This window comes from Vanessa cardui, chromosome 8, assembly GCF_905220365.1.
Source record: "Vanessa cardui chromosome 8, ilVanCard2.1, whole genome shotgun sequence".
NCBI lineage: Eukaryota > Metazoa > Arthropoda > Insecta > Lepidoptera > Nymphalidae > Vanessa > Vanessa cardui.
Genome location: NC_061130.1, coordinates 9,304,261 through 9,325,572, shown reverse-complemented (window position 1 = coordinate 9,325,572; position 21,312 = coordinate 9,304,261). Strand labels below are relative to the sequence as shown.

At 33.6% G+C, this 21,312-nt stretch overlaps 1 protein-coding gene across 1 annotated transcript in view; it reads left to right on the top strand.

The window, feature by feature from the left end:
* Positions 1–208: 208 nt before the first annotated feature.
* Positions 209–21,312, top strand: part of LOC124532132 (hemicentin-1-like) — a 38,770-nt gene continuing 17,666 nt past the window's right edge. The window contains exon 1 of the mRNA XM_047106844.1: positions 209–369. The gene's annotated coding sequence lies outside the window, so the exon portion shown is untranslated. The remainder of the gene's footprint in view (positions 370–21,312) is intronic.

Genomic DNA, 21,312 nt, shown 5'->3' with positions numbered 1-21,312 from the left:
TTATATTCATGATGTTCTGGTGATTACATTACGCAGAAATCCCCAAGCGTTACCTTCGGCTGCGGTTTTGCAATTTAGTTGGTACTGGCATAGAGAAAAATTTGCGGTTGGGGGCCAACGTCATTGAAGTTGGGACGCATGCGTGCGTACAACGCGTCTGGCGCGCTCTTCGAACCCCGCAGTTGATATCGCTGCGTTGCGACTAACCCGCGTTCCACCGCGTCGGGACTGCCGCTCCCCGCTCTCCCCTCACGTCAAAATAACTAATTGATTAACACCCAAACAACTCGAACGAATATGGCGTAAAGTTTACACCACCCAATAAACTTTAATCAACTTTCCGGAACCACTTTTAAGTGATGTGCTTAGGTAGGTAAAGTTTTATTTATTGTAAATTCAGAGCAATCTGTCATCGCAAAGTGACATGAGATGAATGATCGTAAATATTAGAGGTCTTTGTGGTTGGCGTTTTCTGACGAGTCAGCATGACTCGTGTGCTCCTAATGGATTCTCTTCATACACTGCGTAAATAAAATATGAATATTATAAACCTCTGTGAGAGCACAAGCCAGATAAAGTTTATTTAAAACTTTTCCTTGTATATCTTTTATACATAAACACTTTATCTAACTGCTTTTAAAACTTTTTTTGAATGAAGATTATTTTAAATATACATATAGTATATAAAAACGTCGCAAAGGGTTATGATGTGGCAACAAAATCTTTTAAAAAAATTATTTCAGTTAGTGATGTACATATTTTTTTTAGATTAAATATTCAAATATATGTTTTAAATATTTTTTGAAAATAACAAATTTTCAACTTAAAGCAATTCCGCATTGTAGCTCATATTTGAGGATTGATACACAGAGTTTGAAGAACTGTAAAAATGTTTCTTGCCTCAAATACCAAACCAAATTCCTCATTGTTCCAAATATACATTAAATAAACCATATTTTAATCAGACTTTGATAAAATTAATTGATTTGAACTCCTTAATGGCGCGGAAATTACTCGGATCGTACAATTACGGTAATAATTATAGAAAGCCATTAATTTCCGATCAGTACATAATCGCATCGGTTAACTGTATTTTAATTATTTTAATTTTAGGCAAGTATAAATAACATTGAAAGCTACCTCTGAAGTTATATTCAGTACGATATATATTATTTTGGATTAAGACAAGTTAAAAGAGATGCGTTCTCTCTCAGTGTGAGTTTGATTTTTACTTCTATGGAATAAATGGAAATCACCTGATGGAAAATGCCTACCACCGCCCAGTGACATCAGCAATACAATAAGTCAAGCAATCGAATATGTACTAGGTGTTGTGTTATACTTTATTTATTTTTACTGATGTACAACACTGTAACGCTGCATATTTTATATTATAAAATATTTAACATATATTCCCATAAGTTATAAAAACAGTTGTTTTATAAGCAAATTACTTGTCGAAATTACAACATTCTCAGTTATTATGTACGTTTTAAAAACAAAAGGTATTTTCATAATGTCAGTTAAATATTACTTAGAAATGCCATAGTTAGGTATAAGGTAAGAAAATAAACCGAGGTTATGAATAATGTAGTCTCCATTCTTTGATAAAAGTAAAACAATGTTTTGTCCCAGTATTCAAGAATATATTAAAATGTTACGAAATTTCTTTTTTTTATAAACACATATTTTTCATTAAACTAAATCACGTTTAACGACTTAATATTTAGATACATTTTAATTTATGTCGGGTAAGCCTGGAGTGACGTCTGACACGGTATAAAATTCGTCTGCATTTTAATTCACACGTCAATATGTGTTGATCAACAGAGATTATAAAACCGCACAACCGATTGTACTTACATATTTCACATATTTTTAGTGTTGGTGATAATAAAATAAAACCACAACGATTTTATTTTAAAAAGTTACGCTCTACGAGTATTTGCTATATAAATTAAATAAAAATGTAAAATTGTTTGTTTGTATGTAGACGAAATATCCGGAACAAATAAATAAGTAAGTATTCATATCATATAATTTTCTTTATTAATAAATTGTACCCAGGGGAACGAGAAGGATCTCTAGTATATTGATAAAAGCAAATAAAGCATCAATCATTTAATAACAGGCTACTTTGTTAAATATTATATATTTATTTTTGTATCGTTTCTTTGATGAGCAGTTTGTTAAGGGTGTGTTTGAAGGTGCCGCACGTGTGCGTCTGTTACTTTACCCTCTTATCCTCGTCCTTAACGAAAAATGATTACCTATAAATTCAGCTATAAAAACTCCCCTAAACGGAATCATTAACAACATTTTCACATACGATATTTAAAATATGATATTATGTTTCAAAATAAATAAATTAAAATTCGAATATTTTAAAACTTTTAAATATTTGTGCTGGTAATTATTTAATTAGTATTTTTCGATCAATATATGTAAAACTGTATGCCCTAGAAAATAGTGTACTGCTCTGGTTTTACTAAATAAAAAGAAATAAACAAAAGTGTCTCTTTAGAACTAAACGTTCTTCTCACCCCTGACAGTGCTTATATATTTTACCGCTCGCTTCATGTCTCTTTTTCTTAAGCTCTCTTCCAAACATTGTTACATAATATATCGGAACGTTCTTCTCCAAGTACACTTTACTTAAGAATATATGTAACTATGCTCACTTACGACATATACCTTAATTTAAAAGGTATGTGACCTTTTGATAGTAATAAAAAAATATCAGTTATATGCCTTTGTTTCACATTATGAGGTCAAGATGAGAAATACTCACATCGCAGATTGTATAAGGTTTTGTCTGACAAAATAGTTAGCTGTTGAACACATATCTAGTTAAGCGTCGGATAAACAAAAAATGAGTTCGATATATCATTATCTCGAACCTCTACATCCAAGATTTCGAATCATACCAAAAGTATTATCTTTTTTATAAACTAAATCGATATTTCGCGAACAAAACTGCTAATATGTTTGATCCTTGATATTGGTCAATGGAGGATCAAGCTTTTAGACGTATGTACATATGTGGAAGATGTTTCGAAGTCCTTGAGATTTCTTAAAAAGATTGATTCAGAACAATAAATAAGATGATAGGTACTCGATAGATTCGGGGGAAGTTGTTTTAATTTTAGTCATTAGTAAGTACGTATTACTTCCGTTTTGTAACTTAAACTTTAAGCCTAATCAAAAAAGCGTCTTATAAACATTGTGTTACAGCTTAGCAATGTCTCTATTTTGTGTGGCAGAATTTCGTGGATCACACGAAGGCTTATTGTTGAGCATGAGATTAAACATAAATAAATTAAACACATATAACACGGCTCTCTGAGTAGGTACTCAGTCATTACATATTACAATATCAAAGAGCAATATTTAGTATTGTCGTATACCGGTGTGATAGGTGAGTGTAATTACAGTCACGGGACTTGACATCTTAGTTCCAAGGTTTGAAGTGAATTAGTGACTTAGCGAATATGTCATATTTCTTACAGAACCAAAATCTACAAAGAAAATATGAAAGACAATAAAGGCCGAGTTTGAAACCGTAATATTCTATTAATAATCAGATGTTTTACGTAGTGAGACATGTCATCCCAAAATTTACATACAACTGAGTAAACCACGAAAGTTATCTTTAATAACAAAAGTTGTTAAGGCCATACGAATGACTTATTCTGAAATGGAAAATAAATAATTAGTTGTTGAATTATATCATCAAAAATATCACAATACAACGTCTTAATTAAATATTGTTTCAAGCAAATTGTCGTGATTACCTTCCATTAAACTAAATTGAATTTGCCTTTAAATAATATTACCTGCTCATTTTGGTGTGACTTAATTTACGTTTAAGGTGCCATTTTATAAGCTGTGTTATTATTATAACCTTCATTCTAAGATTTTTTTAGAAAGCATAAAAACATTATGAAGTCTTCAAAAATCTTCGTTCAGTCAGTAAAGGTAAATTGGATTGCGAAGTTTAAATTGTAAGTTATGAGGAAAATGTTTCAACGAATGTCATTCATTTTAGGCGTGACTTTTTGTTTGTGCCTTCTTCTTCCTAACAAAGATTCACAACTTTTTATACAAATAATTAATATTTTATTATCTTACGAAATTCATATTTATTTGTAATGGATGTTTTTTAGACATTTTATTGATAATGACATGATATCCTTACCGACATTATAAATGACACAGTAAATGATCGTTATAAATAAATATATAGCAAGCTAAAGCCCTGTCCTTTTCAGTTGACTGATTTGTTTGCACGAAATAGATTTTAGGCGTAAGTGTCCGATACAGACTGACCAATTTGACTCTTGTAAATAAAGTGTAAATATTTATGTCAATAAATATAATTTTTTAATTTTTTTTTCGTGGCTTCGAAGCTTTTTTGATAGTCAAACATCGATTTTATTTTGTTGCAGTTAAGCTGGCTTTGTCGAAGTTTGTCAAACAACGCATACTGCACTTTGTTGGAAACCAATTCTTAATAAACTGGACGTCAATCTTATTTTTGTAACATTTTCATTAAAAATTAAATTACATATGTGTATATCTTATTTATGGATGATTTATTTTTATAAGAATAACAACAGTAATATATAAAATATGTTTGTACAAAGTAATAGTAACAGAAGTAGCAGTATTGATCAGATCATAATTTATTAGTTATAGAATAATTACGAATAATTGAAATAAAGCTAAATATTTATATTCCTCTAATTTCTGTAATTTTTCATAAATCTAAAAAAATAAAATAAAATCCGTTAATGTGACATAAAATATGGTTCTACATACTTACTAGTCACAAGCATATCGATGCCGTCTTTTAATTTGTTTCACAGATACCACCATTATTAAACGCTAAAATATTAATTTTACCAAAAATAAAAGTAAAAGTAAAAACGGTTTATAAATTACTCTTGGTTAAAAGTATAATAATAATGAAAATAGGTTCAGTAGTTTCAGACTTGAATTATTAGACAAAAAAGTTTCATCCTCTTTATATTACATCGTGTGTTACAAGTTCCACCGTTTTGGCATGATTAAATATCATATATCTATCCACCATTTCACATTTTTAATTACAATGATAATATAATATTTAATCATGATTTTGATAATTATATACAGATAGAGACACAATTGAAAATTCTTTTCGGGTAAAAAGTAGTATCATAATACGTCTGCATAAATTTATTTCTTTATACGTTTAGATAGATAAACTTCTCGGCAACGTAACCGAACTAACCGTTTTGCATGCGTTCCCACTTTAAAAATGTATTTAATTAGTTAAACCAACTTTGTCAAGTAATAAAATAGTGTAATAAGATAAAGTAACACCTATTAATTATTGTGTCATTAAGTAAAACCAGTGTTTGATGTGTTTAATAATATAAATAAATAAAAAACATTACAAAAGTTTGAAAAAATAACAGTTTAAATCGCATTTTGTCGCACTATTGACCAATACGCGTAAGCGACGCTGTTTGCACGGCGTTTACGACTTTCTGGGCCTCCACTTTACTGCCACAGTACAACGGTAAAGCATAATTGAGTTATTATTCTTTTGCTAATCGCTTGTAGTGAAGCAGTCACACATTACGTAGCAAATACCAACATCTTGATAATTGTTGTTTATCTTTTCGAAAATATTTAATAATGCCACCGAAAATAAAGTCGTGTGCTGGTTGCTCAAGCAAAATTACAAACAAAGGTCTTCTTAATTGTTTGATTTGTAAGGATACGTATTGTATTGAATGCGCTAATATATCTCACCAGCGTCCTTCTCCGACAGAAAAAGATTCGAAAGATAAATGGAAATGTCTTAAATGTAAAAACAAAGAAGAAAAGGTCTATAATTTGAAAGCATCCACCGCCATGTGTTCGCTCAAATTGACTCAGCCAAGAGGTAGTCACAATAACACCATAAGTGAAAAAGCTGATAATGACTCTTTTGCATCACCCTACGCGTCAAGTTCTGTTGATTCAACACTACTCGCAAGTATTCGAAATGAGATTCAGACTTCAATAGATAATTCAATTAAAAAGACATTAGAATCTACTATAATGAAAGAATTAGCAGTTTTAAAAAGCGAATTGGCCACATTGAGCGATCTTAAACATTGCATAGAATTTCTCAGTGCCGAATACGATCGTTTAAAATCCGACCTTCTGGCTTCTGATGATAAAATTAAAATTTTAAGTAAAGAAAATGCAAATCTTACTTGTAAAGTCAATGATCTCTCTAATAGACTTAACCTAATTGAACAACATTCGCGTGAAACGAACGTGGAGATTAATGGTATACCAGAAAATAAATCTGAAAACTTAAATTCTGTTGTCAAGCAATTATGCGCTGCAATCTCAATACCAATAAACAACTCCGATATTCTGTCCTGTACTAGGGTACGAAAAATAGACGACTCCAACCCAAGACCTCGTGCTGTTATTGTTAAGTTACCGACTTCTAGATCTAGAGATGAAATTTTAGCAGGTGTTACCAAATTCAACAAAAGAAATTTAACGAATAAACTTAACTCTAGTCATCTGGGATACAGTACTAACAAATCGCCAATATATGTCTCCGAACACCTATCACCACATTTTAAAGCTCTTCATGCACGCACTCGAAAAGTTGCACGAGAAAAAGAATACAGATATACTTGGATCCGCAACGGAAGGATATTCGTACGTAAAAATGACCAATCACCTGCCAAGCAAATCAAATGTTACGAATCTCTTGACAACCTTTGAATAAAAAATTACCTAACATAATGTCCGTATAATTATCTGCTTAGAATTCAAGGTCTACTATCAAAACTTTAGAGGAATTAAAACTAAAACCAAATGTATAAGATTGTCTTCATTAACATCCGATTTTGATATAATTGCTGGTACAGAGACATGGCTGGATGACAGTGTCCATGATAGTGAAGTATTTAGTAATAAATATATAGTGTATCGCAGAGACCGCTCATCGACTTCACTTTCTGGCAAATCTGGAGGGGGTGTCTTATTAGCTGTCTCCAAAAATCTTTGTTCTATGCGAATCGAACACTTTGAAAGTTCTCTAGAAGATATGTGGGTCTCTGTTAAGTCTGACGAACCTGGCTCAAAGGAAATTTTATTTTGTGTCCTCTATCTTCCTCCGCCAGTAACAAGTACATCACTGGACTTAATATTAGAAAATATTAGCTTAGTTATGCAATCTCACGCTAGTGATATTATAATTCTGAGTGACTTTAATCTCGGCTTCATAGATTGGTCAGATAAATGTGACGACACCCATATTATGTCTCCTAGTAATTATAACTGTAATCTCGGATACCTATTCGTGGATTTTATGTCACACAATAACTTGTCACAATTTAACAATGTAAAAAATCACAATAACCGAATTCTTGACTTAATTCTGAGTAACAGTGGAGATCTATTCGTGAGTGAAAGCCTTAGGCCATTAACAAAAATCGACTTACATCATCCTGCTTTGGAAATTGACTTTAAACCAAATATTTCTTCTCACATTATTAAAAAACAGTTTGCTTCGCATAATTTTAAAAAAGCCAACTACTCATTAGTTAACTTAAAGTTAAGTCAAATAGATTGGGAACTAGAGCTATCCCATTTTGAAGATGTCGATATGGCCGTTGCAAAATTTTATGATTTGCTTACCATCGTTATCAATTCAACTGTTCCTAAAACAAAACCTCGTAATTTAAAATATCCGTCATGGTTTACGCGCAACTTGATCAAACTTATTGCAGAACGCAACAAAATTCTTACAAGATACAAAATATATAAAAATCCCAGAGACCAGCTAGAACTTAGATTAAGTAGTGATAGAGTGAATTCCTTAACAGTTTCATGTTTTAGCAACTATCTAAATCTCACAGAAGAATCTATTCAAAAAAATCCAAAGAGATTATGGTCCTTTGTGAAAGATCATCGGAAGGATTCTTCATACTTACCAAAAGAAATGTTCCTAGAGAATAAGGTAGCTCACACCGGTGAGGATATTTGTAATTTATTTGCCTCACAGTTTTCATTAGTATTTTCTCCTCCTGATATAAACTTTACGCCAAGTTTATCTGAGTGTTTTCCTCAATTCTCCCTCAATAAAATTAATTTAACCGAAGAAATGATTTCTAAAGCCCTAAAGTCCGTTGACATAAGCAAGGGTGCTGGTCCAGACGGAATTCCTCCAGTATTTATAAAGATGACACGTAAACACTTAACGCTTCCTCTAAAAATATTATTTTCGAAATCCTTACAATCGGCTATATTTCCTGAAATATGGAAAGCTGCTAATATAGTACCAATTTATAAAAAAGGCGATAAGCGTAATGTGAAAAACTACCGTCCAATTTCAATATTGAGTACAATTCCAAAACTCTTTGAAAAACTAATCTGTCCACTTATGACTCAATATTTTAAAAATATTCTATCCGAGCAACAGCATGGCTTTAGACAGAATAGGTCCACAATTAGTAATCTCTTAAACTACGTAACTGATCTTTCCAAGAATGTTGATGATAAAACTCAAATAGATGCTATCTATACTGACTTCAGTAGCGCATTCGATAAGGTAAACCACGCCATATTACTGACAAAATTAGAACATTACGGTATTCATGGTAATCTGTTAGGTTGGGTCAAATCTTACCTAAAAAATCGATCACAGCGTGTTATTACACACGGCTATACTTCTTTTGCATTTGTGCCTACATCTGGTGTTCCCCAAGGGTCTCATCTAGGTCCGATACTTTTCCTAGTTTTTATCAATGATATTTCAAAAGATGTTAAATTTAGTAAGTGCTTAATTTTCGCTGATGACCTAAAAATATATAGGCCTATTAAATCACCATCCGATATTACCCTACTTCAAGCAGATATAGATGCTCTCTCTAAATGGTGCGAAATACACAAAATGGATATCAACATCAATAAATGTGTTCATATCAAATTTACTAGAAACAGAAACCCGATTTCATCCAATTACTCAATTTCTAACACTGTTTTAGTTGAGTCTAATACAATTCGTGACCTGGGCGTAATAATGGATAGTAAATTAAACTTTAATAATCACCTAGATACCATTATACTGAAGGCATGGAAGATGTTAGGTTTTTTAAAACGCACTGGCCAGGACTTCAAAAATATACCTACTTTGCTTTGTGTTTACAATTCCCTTGTAAGATCTCACCTCGAATATGCCTCTTCAATTTGGAACCCGTCTTATAAAATTCATGTCGAAAGATTAGAACGTATACAGCGTAATTTTACCCGTTTTTTAGCTTATAAAGATCGCACTTGTCCGTATCGAGCTAACTATAATACGAGACTAGCTCACTTTAAAATTATATCGCTTGAAATGCGCCGTCAAATCACTGATATCTTGACCTTATACAAGCTAATTCACGGAGATATATCTTCACCTGAATTAATCCAGCATATCAACTTAGCAGTTCCTCGTACTATACCTAGACGTCCAATTGAAAAACCCTTTATCACTGCAACATCTAAAACAAATTTGGGTAAATATGCTCCTATTAACAGACTTATGAATTCGTTTAATGACTTGTCATCTAACGGCGATATTGACATCTTTCACAATAATATAAATTATTTTGTTAAACATTCCAAAGATCTCATAGTTCGATCTCAAACCCTATAAGTAATATGTTTAAGTTTTGTTCTTTTTTAAATTTTATAATTAGCTTTTATGATTTGTTTTAGTTATTTTTAATTTTTAAATTTATTATATAATTTAGTTTAAAATAAGATTTTGTATTTACATAGATTAGTTTGGTTACTAATTTTGAACGTCAATGTTGTTTACACCTATAAAGATGTATCACCTCGAATGTTACCCATATTAAATATATATTTTTTTTTAAGTGTTTAGTGATAAGTCGATGGTGTAACTTTTTACAATAAATAAATAAATAGATAGAGAGAAAAAATTGACAAACACATAGGAAATTTTAAAACATTCGCTTTTATATATAAACAAATTTTTATAGATAAATTTTCGAACGGAAAGACGTCATTTTCTTTTAAATAATGCAAATTTTTATTCGAAAAAACATCAACAACTTCGCTAGCAATTGTAAATACACACAACATTAAAAAAAAAAAAGAATGAATACATAGTCATTACGCCTGTTACTCGGCTACATTGAGTCAGTAACTCTTTTAGGAGACAATGTATTCGTTTAAACAGAAAACATTTAAAGTGTTTTTATAGTAAAACCAAATATGTGCAGCAACGTTTCTATGCAAAAGATTCGACTCAGATAATTAAATTTTTAGAGGATCTCTCGGTGAGAAAAAAGACAGTAGAAATTAGATTAGTAGTATAGTACTTAGTTTTACCAAAATGTATGTTAAAAAATATATAGCATAGTAATAATTTTTTTAAATTACGAATCTTAACATTCTTACTAAATTAGTCTCGTTTTAATATCTATGAGTGTTTACAGGCCTTAGTAAATTAGCACAATAATAAATTCTGATATTGTTCAGATAGTAAATAAAAAATTTCTTTCCTAAAATCCGATTCAAATTCTTTGATATTAAGCAAACAAACTATTCTAAATGTTTGCGGTTGTGGTTTGCTTTGGTCGAGGGGCGGAATTCCTTATAAGATTTATTTGTTTACACTGAGTTGACTTTTTTGAACTCGGCTTTTGTATTCAACGGACAAAATCTGCGTCATACTGAATTTATTTTAGAATTTTCGGGGATCACGTTATTTTTATGGCACATGCAAAGTTTAGGTACACAGGTACAAATATACGTATTTAATGAATCCCATTATATATCAGAATCACGGGTTATCACGAGTTATCGAGATAGACCCCTAAACAAAAATAAACAACTTTTACCTTTATTTCAATTTAATCATCCCTTTAGTTTTGTCCTTACTTTAAAATATGTAGAAAATGCATATATTTAAGACAAAAATAAAGTATAGTAATGTCACCAAAAAAAATGGATAATACTACGAGCATTATTTCAAATGGCGTCGTTAACCGTGACGTTTTGAAGGGAAACTTTTGATGGCAGCACTGCTTCGTCTTGTTAATTTTAATCGCTAATACATAATCTGCAGTAGCAGAGTAATTTTGCTTCAATCAATATCGGCTGTCAGTATTGACTCAATACATAACATTAAAATCATTGTCATAAATGAATGATAAAAGTAATTTATATCAATAGCAAATCATTCTGAACCAACTAAATCTTTATCTCTACACAATGATATCAGTACAAAGGTCAATCCAACGATTACCACTTGACCTTTCGTAGTGACGGGTGTAACTTTTTCATTGCACCGTTCAAAGCGGAGTGAATGAGACGATCTAGCGAACGATGTATTTCATTCTGCCATTATTATCCTGTAGCAAATTGGATAAAAGGCGGATACGCGGCTGCCATCCCACAAATTACGTAGAATGGACTTGCTGTAACTTAACGGTGATATTCTTATCGTTATAACTGATGGTATTGTATTTAATACTGTTGTTTAAGACTTTTTAATTTGGTTCAATGGCGCATTCAGAAGGGGATATAACTCTTCCTCTAGGTCCTTCAAAAACGACATACCTACTTTACAATAATAAAGTTTTGTTTTTCGTATTTTTGAAACGAACCATAATTTATTAAGCTAATTATTTAAAACAGCACAATTTGTCTCACTCTAAACAACAACATATACTACGGTGTTATGTATTATTCTTTATTGTTCATATTGACATAAAACCGTTAAAATATAATATTTTTATGGTGTAGGTTGAGCACTGAAGCGCAAATATCGTGAAACTTTTTTCACGAGACTTAAATGACAGATCGTTCCAATGTGTAATCGTATGAGAAATAATACACGACTAAGTTTTGGCTTTCCTAAAGAATAATTTGTTTTGCTTAACTAAACAACATAAATGTCTCGGTATACAAAATACGGGCAACGATTTGTTAGTGTAGAAGTATGAATTGTATTGGTATAATAAATATAATCTTATGAATTGGGTATCTGTAATGTTAGCACTAAGAAAAATATCGTTTATTTTATATTTTGTGGGCAACCTGATGGCAGGTGACCTTTATAAGAAATAGTAACCAGTCCTTACAATCGGTGGATTGTGGCGGTGGCGACCAATCTTACCTAATATAAACTTACAGTGCCGAAACATGCATAGTAATTGCAATTATGGATCAATTTATGCTGGGAGTATCTTTGAGGATAAAATCAGATATGACGTTGTCCAGAAAAGAATCAGACTATCCGACAAAGCGTGTAATAATGCTAAATAATACAGAAGCATAAGAAAAGATGAGTTCTAGACCTAGGATCGGTAAACCCTCCTAAAAGGCCGATAACTTGAAGTAGGCGATGGGACTGGTGTCAGAAAGTATGTGTCGGAGTACTGGGTGATTAGGCGCTTCTTGAGAGAGACTTTTGTCCAGGAGTGGATTTTGAGTAACCGACTTTGCGATGTGAATTTTCATTTTAATATTTTATTCAAATATATAATTTCAAAAGAAAATATTTTTGAAAAAATATATATAATTGTTTTTTTTTTTTTTTTTTTTATGGTATAGGTGGCAAACGAGCAGGAGGCTCACCTGATGGAAAGTGACTACCACCGCCCATGGACATCTGCAACACCAGGGGACTTGCAGGTGCGTTGCCGGCCTTTCAAAAAGGAGTACGCTCTTTTCTTGAAGGTTCCCAAGTCGTATCGGTTCGGAAAAACCGCCGGCGAAAGCTGGTTCCACAAAGTGGTTGTGCGAGGCAGAAAATGTCTGAGAAATCGCGCTGTTGTGGCTTTTCGGACATCAAGGTGGTGCGGGTGAAACTTAGAATTTTGGCGAGATGTCCGAAGGTGAAATTCAGCAGCCGGGATTAATCCGAACAATTCCTCGGAACATTCCCCGTGAAAAATTCGGTAGAAGATGCAGAGTGATCCGACATCTCTACGCAAAGCCAAAGGATCAAGGAGATCGGAAAGGGCTTGATCGTCGATAACTCGAGCCGCTCTACGTTGGATGCGGTCAAATGGAAGGAGCTGGTACTGGGGAGCACCTGCCCAGAGGTGAGAGCAGTACTCCATGTGAGGCCGAATTTGCGCCTTGTAAAGTTTAAGGCGATGGGCCGACGTGAAATACTGTCTCGCCTTGCTGAGCACGCCCAGCTTTTTTGAAGCCAATTTGGCTTTGCCTTCCAATTGACCGCGGAACTGAACGAGGCTCGAAATATCAACGCCAAGTATTCCGATACTACCTGCAGCGGCTATCGGAATGTTCTCAAATCGTGGAGATACGACAAATGGTGTTTTTTTAGCGGTTAACGCGCAAACTTGCGTCTTTTTGGGGTTGAAATGGACTAGATTTAGCCGGCCCCAATTCGAGACTTCGTTTAATGAAGACTCGATTTCAGACACAAGTTTGTTCCGGTTCTCTTCGACGTTTTCCCGAGAAATATTAGCGCGGCCGGTGTATAAGGTGTCAACGGTACTGTCGTCTGCATAGCAATGAATGTTCCCGATTTGCAACAAATCATTGATATGCAGAAGAAACAGAGTGGGTGATAGAACGCAGCCTTGTGGAACACCAGCATTGACGAATTTTAAGTCAGAGCATGCACCGTCGACAACGACCTTGATGCTCCGATCTGCCAAAAAGCTGGTAATCCAATTGCATAATTTCCCGGGAAGCCCATAGGAAGGAAGCTTCGAAAGAAGCGCTTTGTGCCATACACGATCGAAGGCCTTCGCTATGTCCAAGCTGGCTGCTAATACCTCCCCCTTGCTCTCAACTGCTTCAGCCCACCTGTGAGTAAGGTAAACTAGAAGATCACCAGCTGAGCGACCCCGACGGAAACCGTACTGGCGGTCACTAATCAGCTGATTCTCCTCTAGGTACCGCAGGAGCTGGCAGTTAATAAGGGACTCCATTATCTTGGAGAGCAAGGAGGTGATGGCTATAGGCCTATAATTGGACGGGTCTGAGCGGTTGCCTTTTTTAGGGATCGGATGCACCAAAGCTGTCTTCCAGGAATTCGGGACGACGCCTAATGTGTAGGATTGCCGGAAAAGACGCGTTAAGACCGGTGCCAACTCGGGAGCACATGTCCGTAGCACGATTGGAGGGATACCATCGGGTCCGCTCGACTTATGAATGTCCAAGGAAAGAAGTGCTTTACGAACTGCACTTTGCCGGAATTTAACCTCCGGCATCGTGGTATCACATCGCGGAATTGTTGGTGGAGATTTTCCTTGGTCATCCAGAGTCGAGTTCGACGCGAAGAGAGAGCCTAAAAGATCAGCTTTCTCTTTCGCGGTATGGGCCAATGACTCACCGTCTCTGTGCAGAGATGGAAAAGATGGCTGACAGAAATTCCCTAAGACAGTCTTAGCGAGAGACCAGAACGCTCGTGTTTCTGAAGGGAGACGCACCAGTCTCTCGCCAATTCTGCCAATGTACTCCGTCTTCGCCCTAGCAATCACGTTTTTGAGGGACCTAGAGGCAGAGTTGTATTCCTTTTTACATGCGCTGGTATTTACATCACGAGACGCAGATGCATTAGCCCAGGTTTGATAGCGTTCCCACTTTCGGCGTGATGCCGTTTTGCAGAAGCGACCAAACCAAGGCTGGGACTTGCCACCGATGGGTACTGCAGAGTAAGGAATAAATAGTTCCATACCCTGAAGCACCACATCGGCAACAGAGTCAGCAGCAGCGTTCGGATCATCCGGCGAGAAACAAATCTGCCCCCATGGGTAAGATGCAAAAAAAGACCGCATCCCATCCCAATCTGCTGACCTGTAGTGCCATACTCGGCGGCACCCAACAAAGCGAGGCCGTGAGTACCGCACAACCGGCACTGTACTCCGGACGAGACAGTGGTCAGACGAGCCCAGAGGGGGATCGACGATAACCTGATAGCCATCCGGATGCGAAGTCAGCAGAAGGTCCAACAGGGAAGGTGTATGATCCTCCACATCCGGTATTCGCGTTGGCGAGTTGACCAGTTGTGTCAGATCATATGCTAGAGCGAAGTCAAGAACAGATCTACCCGCATGATCGGTGGTGCGTGAGCCGAGCCATTCTGCGTGGTGAGCATTAAAGTCACCCAGAATAATGATCTCTGCGGATGGAATCTGCTGAAGCACGGAATCCGTAGCCATTTGGACGTGCTCAACCAGTCGGTCGGTTTCGGCATTACCGCTATGGGACCTATAAAGGCACGCATAGATTCGCGGATGGTCATCGCAGTCTACACGCAGCCAGATAATCGATAGATCCTGTCCTTCAAGGCTGCCGAGGCGTCGAGAACAGATATCATCTCTGACGTAAACGCATACCCCAGCTCGTGGTATAAAGGAATGTTCCAATTTGTGCCCAGGGTACGAGAGAAAAGTCGTATCGGCAGGAGAAGATATCTGGGTCTCGGTTAGAAAGAACAAGGCCGGCTTCGCCGTTTCCAGATGGTAGTGAACGGCGTTGAGGTTGGAGTTGAGTCCCCTTATGTTGCAGAAGTCCACAGCGAGGGTGGTAGGGATTGCCTTATGATGCCTGCTCCGCTTGCCTCGAACAGTGGCGAGCGCAAAATTGCCCCCCCCAGAATTCGGAGGGCAGCCTGGGCATCCCTGCTCAGGTGGTGTGATAATTGTGTGCACACTAAGTTCACCAAGTAGATACTTAACATCCAAATATTACATGAATATTTTGTTTAAGTCGTATGTATTATATTTAGTATTTACAGCTATGATTTCTTAAATAAAGTTGATTAAAAATAAAAAAAAAACGCAAACATTTGCCGTTTGCACCATTTTGCTTCAAACAAGCCGAATAATTGAGTTTGCGTGAGCTACTAATTTACTGCTAACACTTACCTATGAACTGGTTCGCATAAACAAGGGCAAAATAATGTTTGATCGCGCTACTTTGACTACAAATAAAATTTCAATGAATAAAAAATCCTGGCAACTAGCAACACAGTACAACACACATGGGAACACGATTGGGTCGAATGTTTTTAAGAATTTTATATATAAATATTCAACTGGTGCATTTGATAAAAGTGCGGATTATATCATTTTATAATTATGAGGTGTCGGATATTTTTCTTAAGATAACTAACTACTCGATTTAATAAAAAACATCATGACTTATGATAATAAGCAAATTATTTTGTGCCTGTCGTCTTGAAAAAATGCTTGATTTTTTACACGTAAATAAAAAACTTTATTGAAAACCTACCTGTCTCTGGTACAAAAATGCCACATAACAAAGTTGATGTTCCATCACTAAGTATGTGAATAGAGTATACACTTTTAAGGTTAGCGAAGTTGTTATTACTTACTAAGTTTTTTGCGCATAGTACTAGACATGCGGGTAATTCACAAGAGCATAAATTTGATTTTACTCTTGGACTTAGTAGAAAAAGGTATTCGCTAATACTTGTTTAATTTTATTTTTCAAGTCCATGTGTAACATGTATGTATGTATTAGTTGTTGGTGTTGTTGTTGTTGTCTCACCAAAATAAAAAGAAAAGCAAGAGCCTTTAAATGTGTCACTGCTACGTGTCTTTCAATTTGAAGAGAATAATTTGAGTTTTTCTAATACGCTACTCCCGAGCCGGTTAGTTGATTCACATAACACACATGTAAGAATTCCCCGAGCTGATTGTACGATGTTTTTAATCACTGAAAATTGACTGTTTAATTAATCTCTTAACGGCTCAAATTTAATTAAATCTATCAAGAAAATCATCGATACATATTAATAATTTACTTATATGCCAGTGACTTGATTCTAGAAATATTTATTGTAAGTGCAATATTTTCATTCCATTAATCAAAATTGCAAATCTGAAACGCCAAGTACAATTTATGTTAAACATTCTACGTTAAAAATGTCAGAGACAGACTGACGTGCTGTTAATAAATAATTTTCTTTAAATATAAATATTACTCGTTTTTTATTTAAACTTTATTGCAATACAAAATTGAATTCCATAAGTCTGGATTTCACGCAACAACATTCGCTAACGGTAAACTTCACTAAGTACTCGAATCGTTTAAAATTAAAGGAATTAATTAATAAATAAGTAGTAAATTGATTGTAACTTTAGTTACAATCACATATATAAATGTGTATGGTACAGAATAACGTTATGTTATATTATGTATACACATTATTCCTTGCACAATATCCTGAGTCATCAAATCCAACAAAATTCAACTCATTTTTTTCTCTTTGTTACTGCTACTTACGCCTTACGTATTAAATTATCCTCATAATGAAAAAGAAACTCAAACTGAAATACCCTTATTTCTATTCGAGAATGTTTCGAAATGCATCGTTTACGATCTCAACTTAACTGAAAAAGAGAAAAAAAAAAACATTTTTGGGAGGTCAAATGGTAATTCAATTAGGGAACTTAAACTCTCTTTGAAATGATAATGAATGAATTTCATTCCTCTTAACGATACTTAAGTCTTCCATGTTTTAAAGCTTATTGTTATTTGACTTTGATATTTTTTAATTCAATACATTGGTTGAGACAATAGCCGACGAATTTCTGCCTTTGTTCAAAGTATAATGTTATGGCTAATAGAAAATAAAAGTGTATGATAAAAATCTATCCTATATTTTTAAAAATATTCTTATTAAAAACAATAAATAATGGAAAAGGAGCATAGGACTGGTCCTACCGTGGTCTTTCCTATGCTTCTTTTCCGTGATTACTAATAATATGAAGAATGGTACGGAAAAACACTGGATACAGAAGGTACCAGCTGGAATAGTACCAATTAGAAAAGGCCTGTGTCCGGTGCCCTTTAAACGCTGATGGATTAATGAAAGAACATAATTATAAATCCTTAAACTTTTATGTCTTTATATCGCTTTGGGTCGGTTTGAAAGGTTAATGATCCTGAGTAATTTGGAGATGAGAGATATTACGGTAGCTGTATACCGTTGGAGCTCCCTTCAATGGCGATGTCTATGTGTTGGTAATTGGATTTATAAGCAAATATTTCTATTAACAATGTTTATTGATTGAAACCATAATAAACTTATTAGACGTAAGATTATTCTTGAGAATACCAATCACCAATAACATCAAAACTTCAGTATGTATATTTAAAAGTTGGTGTAAATTTTCCCTTTGGATATTTTAACTTGAAGAACAAATAAATAAAGCCTCATGTCACACAACCCCCGTCGGGTCTCGAAACGTACACTAAACATAAATATCAACACCTGTACAATTTGAAATATTTGTTTGATTAACATGTATGTCATGTCTGGATAGGGATCAAAGTGACATGGCTAAAATTGAAATTTTTACGAATAACAATGAGTATTAAATAAAATGTAGGTTGAGTTTATTAACATAAGAATTAACAACATTAAATGCTTAATAATATATATATATATATATATATATATATATATATATATATATATATATATATATATATATATACAAATATAAACTAAAACTAGTTACTGTATAAATCTTGAAATTAATATAAAATTTAAATTAAATTAAATCAATTTATATTATGTTATATTTACGTACATGAACATACTTTGAAGTAAAAATAACATAAATCAATAAATTATTCTTATAGTTTCAATCAAGATATTTTAGAATAATTTAATTTAGAAATTATATTATAGTGAACCGTTATTTATTATTAAATGATCTATATGAAAGCGATGATGAGTTGAGGACAAAAATTCAAATGTCAGAGTTGATGATCCCATGAATTATTTTGACGTATAATAGATATCTTCTTTATTCTTTGAAAGTATACTGAACCCATTGATGATACCTAGTATTTTTGATGTAAGCCGTATTATATTCCGGTTTATGTAGAAAATATATAAAAATACTATAATCTATTATATGTATATAGGGGTAATTACCCTTACACATTGGGGTATTAAAAAATACTATTGTAGTGATAATATATAACATTTATGTAAACATCAAAGGAAAAAAACACGTAGGGTTTTGTCCGTATGATGTATTAGCACAGTAGGTACAGAAGATTAATCCTGACGATTGTTTCTTAAAAAATTGACTTGATTCTGGAATGCATATGCTATTGAGAGGGGGAGAGGGGGAGACGAGAATAAAACTTCATTAAAATTTATTCTTTTAATGAAAATACCTATCCTTTTATTACTACTACTAAAGCTTATCGTGAAAGCTTTATATATACAGGTTTGTAACTGTGACCACTTCCTTAATTCTGGCTTTTGAGAATGTCTCGTCAAACCAACCCAATGTTAAGCCAACCCCATAAAAGTTTTATTTGCTGGTACTAATCGTAATAATAAGTAATAAAAGATGAAAAGAATAAAACTTAATAAAGTTACAAAAAACATGCGAAAATGTTTTAAGACGATTACATCGGCCTCAATTATCGGACAATTACGCCAACAGGTTTCAATTTCATTAACGATAAATATTACTTTTTAAGACGTTACTGAAAAGATATATAAATTTATTAAGCCATTTAGCACATTATATAAATCAAATAAAAAAAGGATTATAATTTGATTGACATGAAAAAGGTTTGTATAAAATATAACTTTTATTAAAAAAGCAATTTTTTAAAATTTAGTTTTTTATATAATAACGATTTCAATGATAGTCTATGCTATTATAGATAGTCCTAAGCCCCCAATCAATATGAACCAAAAAAGGTTTAAACTGGTCGACTGGGTAATTAAGTACGGCAATGTGCTTAGCTAATCTGAGCTTGTTTCTATTAATTACCTCAATTAATATTAATGGATTAATCTAATACATAGCGGAAAATCCCGGCCAGGGCGAGAATCGCTTAACAATTAAACAACGCTAAGGCGGCGCAGCGTGATACCAATTATATAGTAAAACCACAATTTATTACAGTTAATAAAATTATTTTAATAAATCAATTAAGTATACTTACTTCATTACCGAACCGTTTATAAGTGCTGTGGACTGTGACGTTTTCAGCTGAAAACGGTAAAATTAAACTGTTAAATAATGCTAAAGTAATTTAAATGAACTCCATGAAACGATATTATTACACACTTGTAAAGCTAGTTTGAAAATAAATGTAATCGAGACTAGATTTTTTTATTACTTTACACATCACAATCACGTCTTCAAAAGTAAGCAAAACATAAAAATCGTAACATAGTTGGTAAGATAGTAATGACTAGAATAATAAATTAAAAACAGAAAAACATGAAACTAATAAATTAATGAAAATGAACAAATTAATATTTTAGAGTAAAAAATTATACTAGAGTTTTGCTTAAGTTCATAATTAGTTAGATCTTCGAATTTTTCATTATAAAATATGCAAGATCTGTCACAGAAAGTGCATAGTTTTTGCTGTTAAAATATTGAACAAACATTGCGTGTTGCTTTCGAGGAGATTTGAACACGTTACTATGTAAGATAGTTTAAATATTTGTTAATATATAACATATTGAACAGATGAGCCAGATCAGGTAAATTAAATAAATTATACATAATTGTTCCCCGACTGAAGATCGCAGTTTAAATTTATTGACCAACTCGAAATTAGCCTTCATAAAGCGTACAAAAAATTGTCAGCATAAGATAAGTCTGATCGATATAAATTATGTGTAAATTACGATTTGGCTTATGAGGCAATAGCGTTAACTTTTTCCAATCTAATGGAGTCATATACAGGGTTATTGGTAACTTGACGTATATCCGTTAGGAGTTGATAGGTGTGACTATTTGCAATAATATTAACCCCCATATGCATAATCCAAAAGTGAACCATTTTTGAGTTATCACGTTTTTTAGTTTTTTTTTTTTTAATTTGTCAAAAATGCAACAACAAACATTAAAAACATAGTTTTATAAAACTAATTTGGTTAAACATAATTTGGATCTAGCTTCTATTTTCAATAATGATGCCTTATAAATTCACCTTTCATGTGATAGATTAAGTTCTAGTTTTGCATCTTACAATCGTTCTCCTCAAGAGAAACGTATACGTCACGGGAATCCTGACAGAAGTGATAACTTAAACTAATCGCTGCCATATGCGTAAGTGAAAGGGAAGCATGCTTCCGATCGCGTTAAGACGCCAGCCTGCCAAGACGGATTGGCGCCGTAACGCCTTATATAACGAAGCGGTTTACCCTTTGATTACAAGTTATCACTTCAAAAATCATATATAGTTTCAAATGTATAAGATATGCAGCATGTACAATACATGTTCCGAGTATCA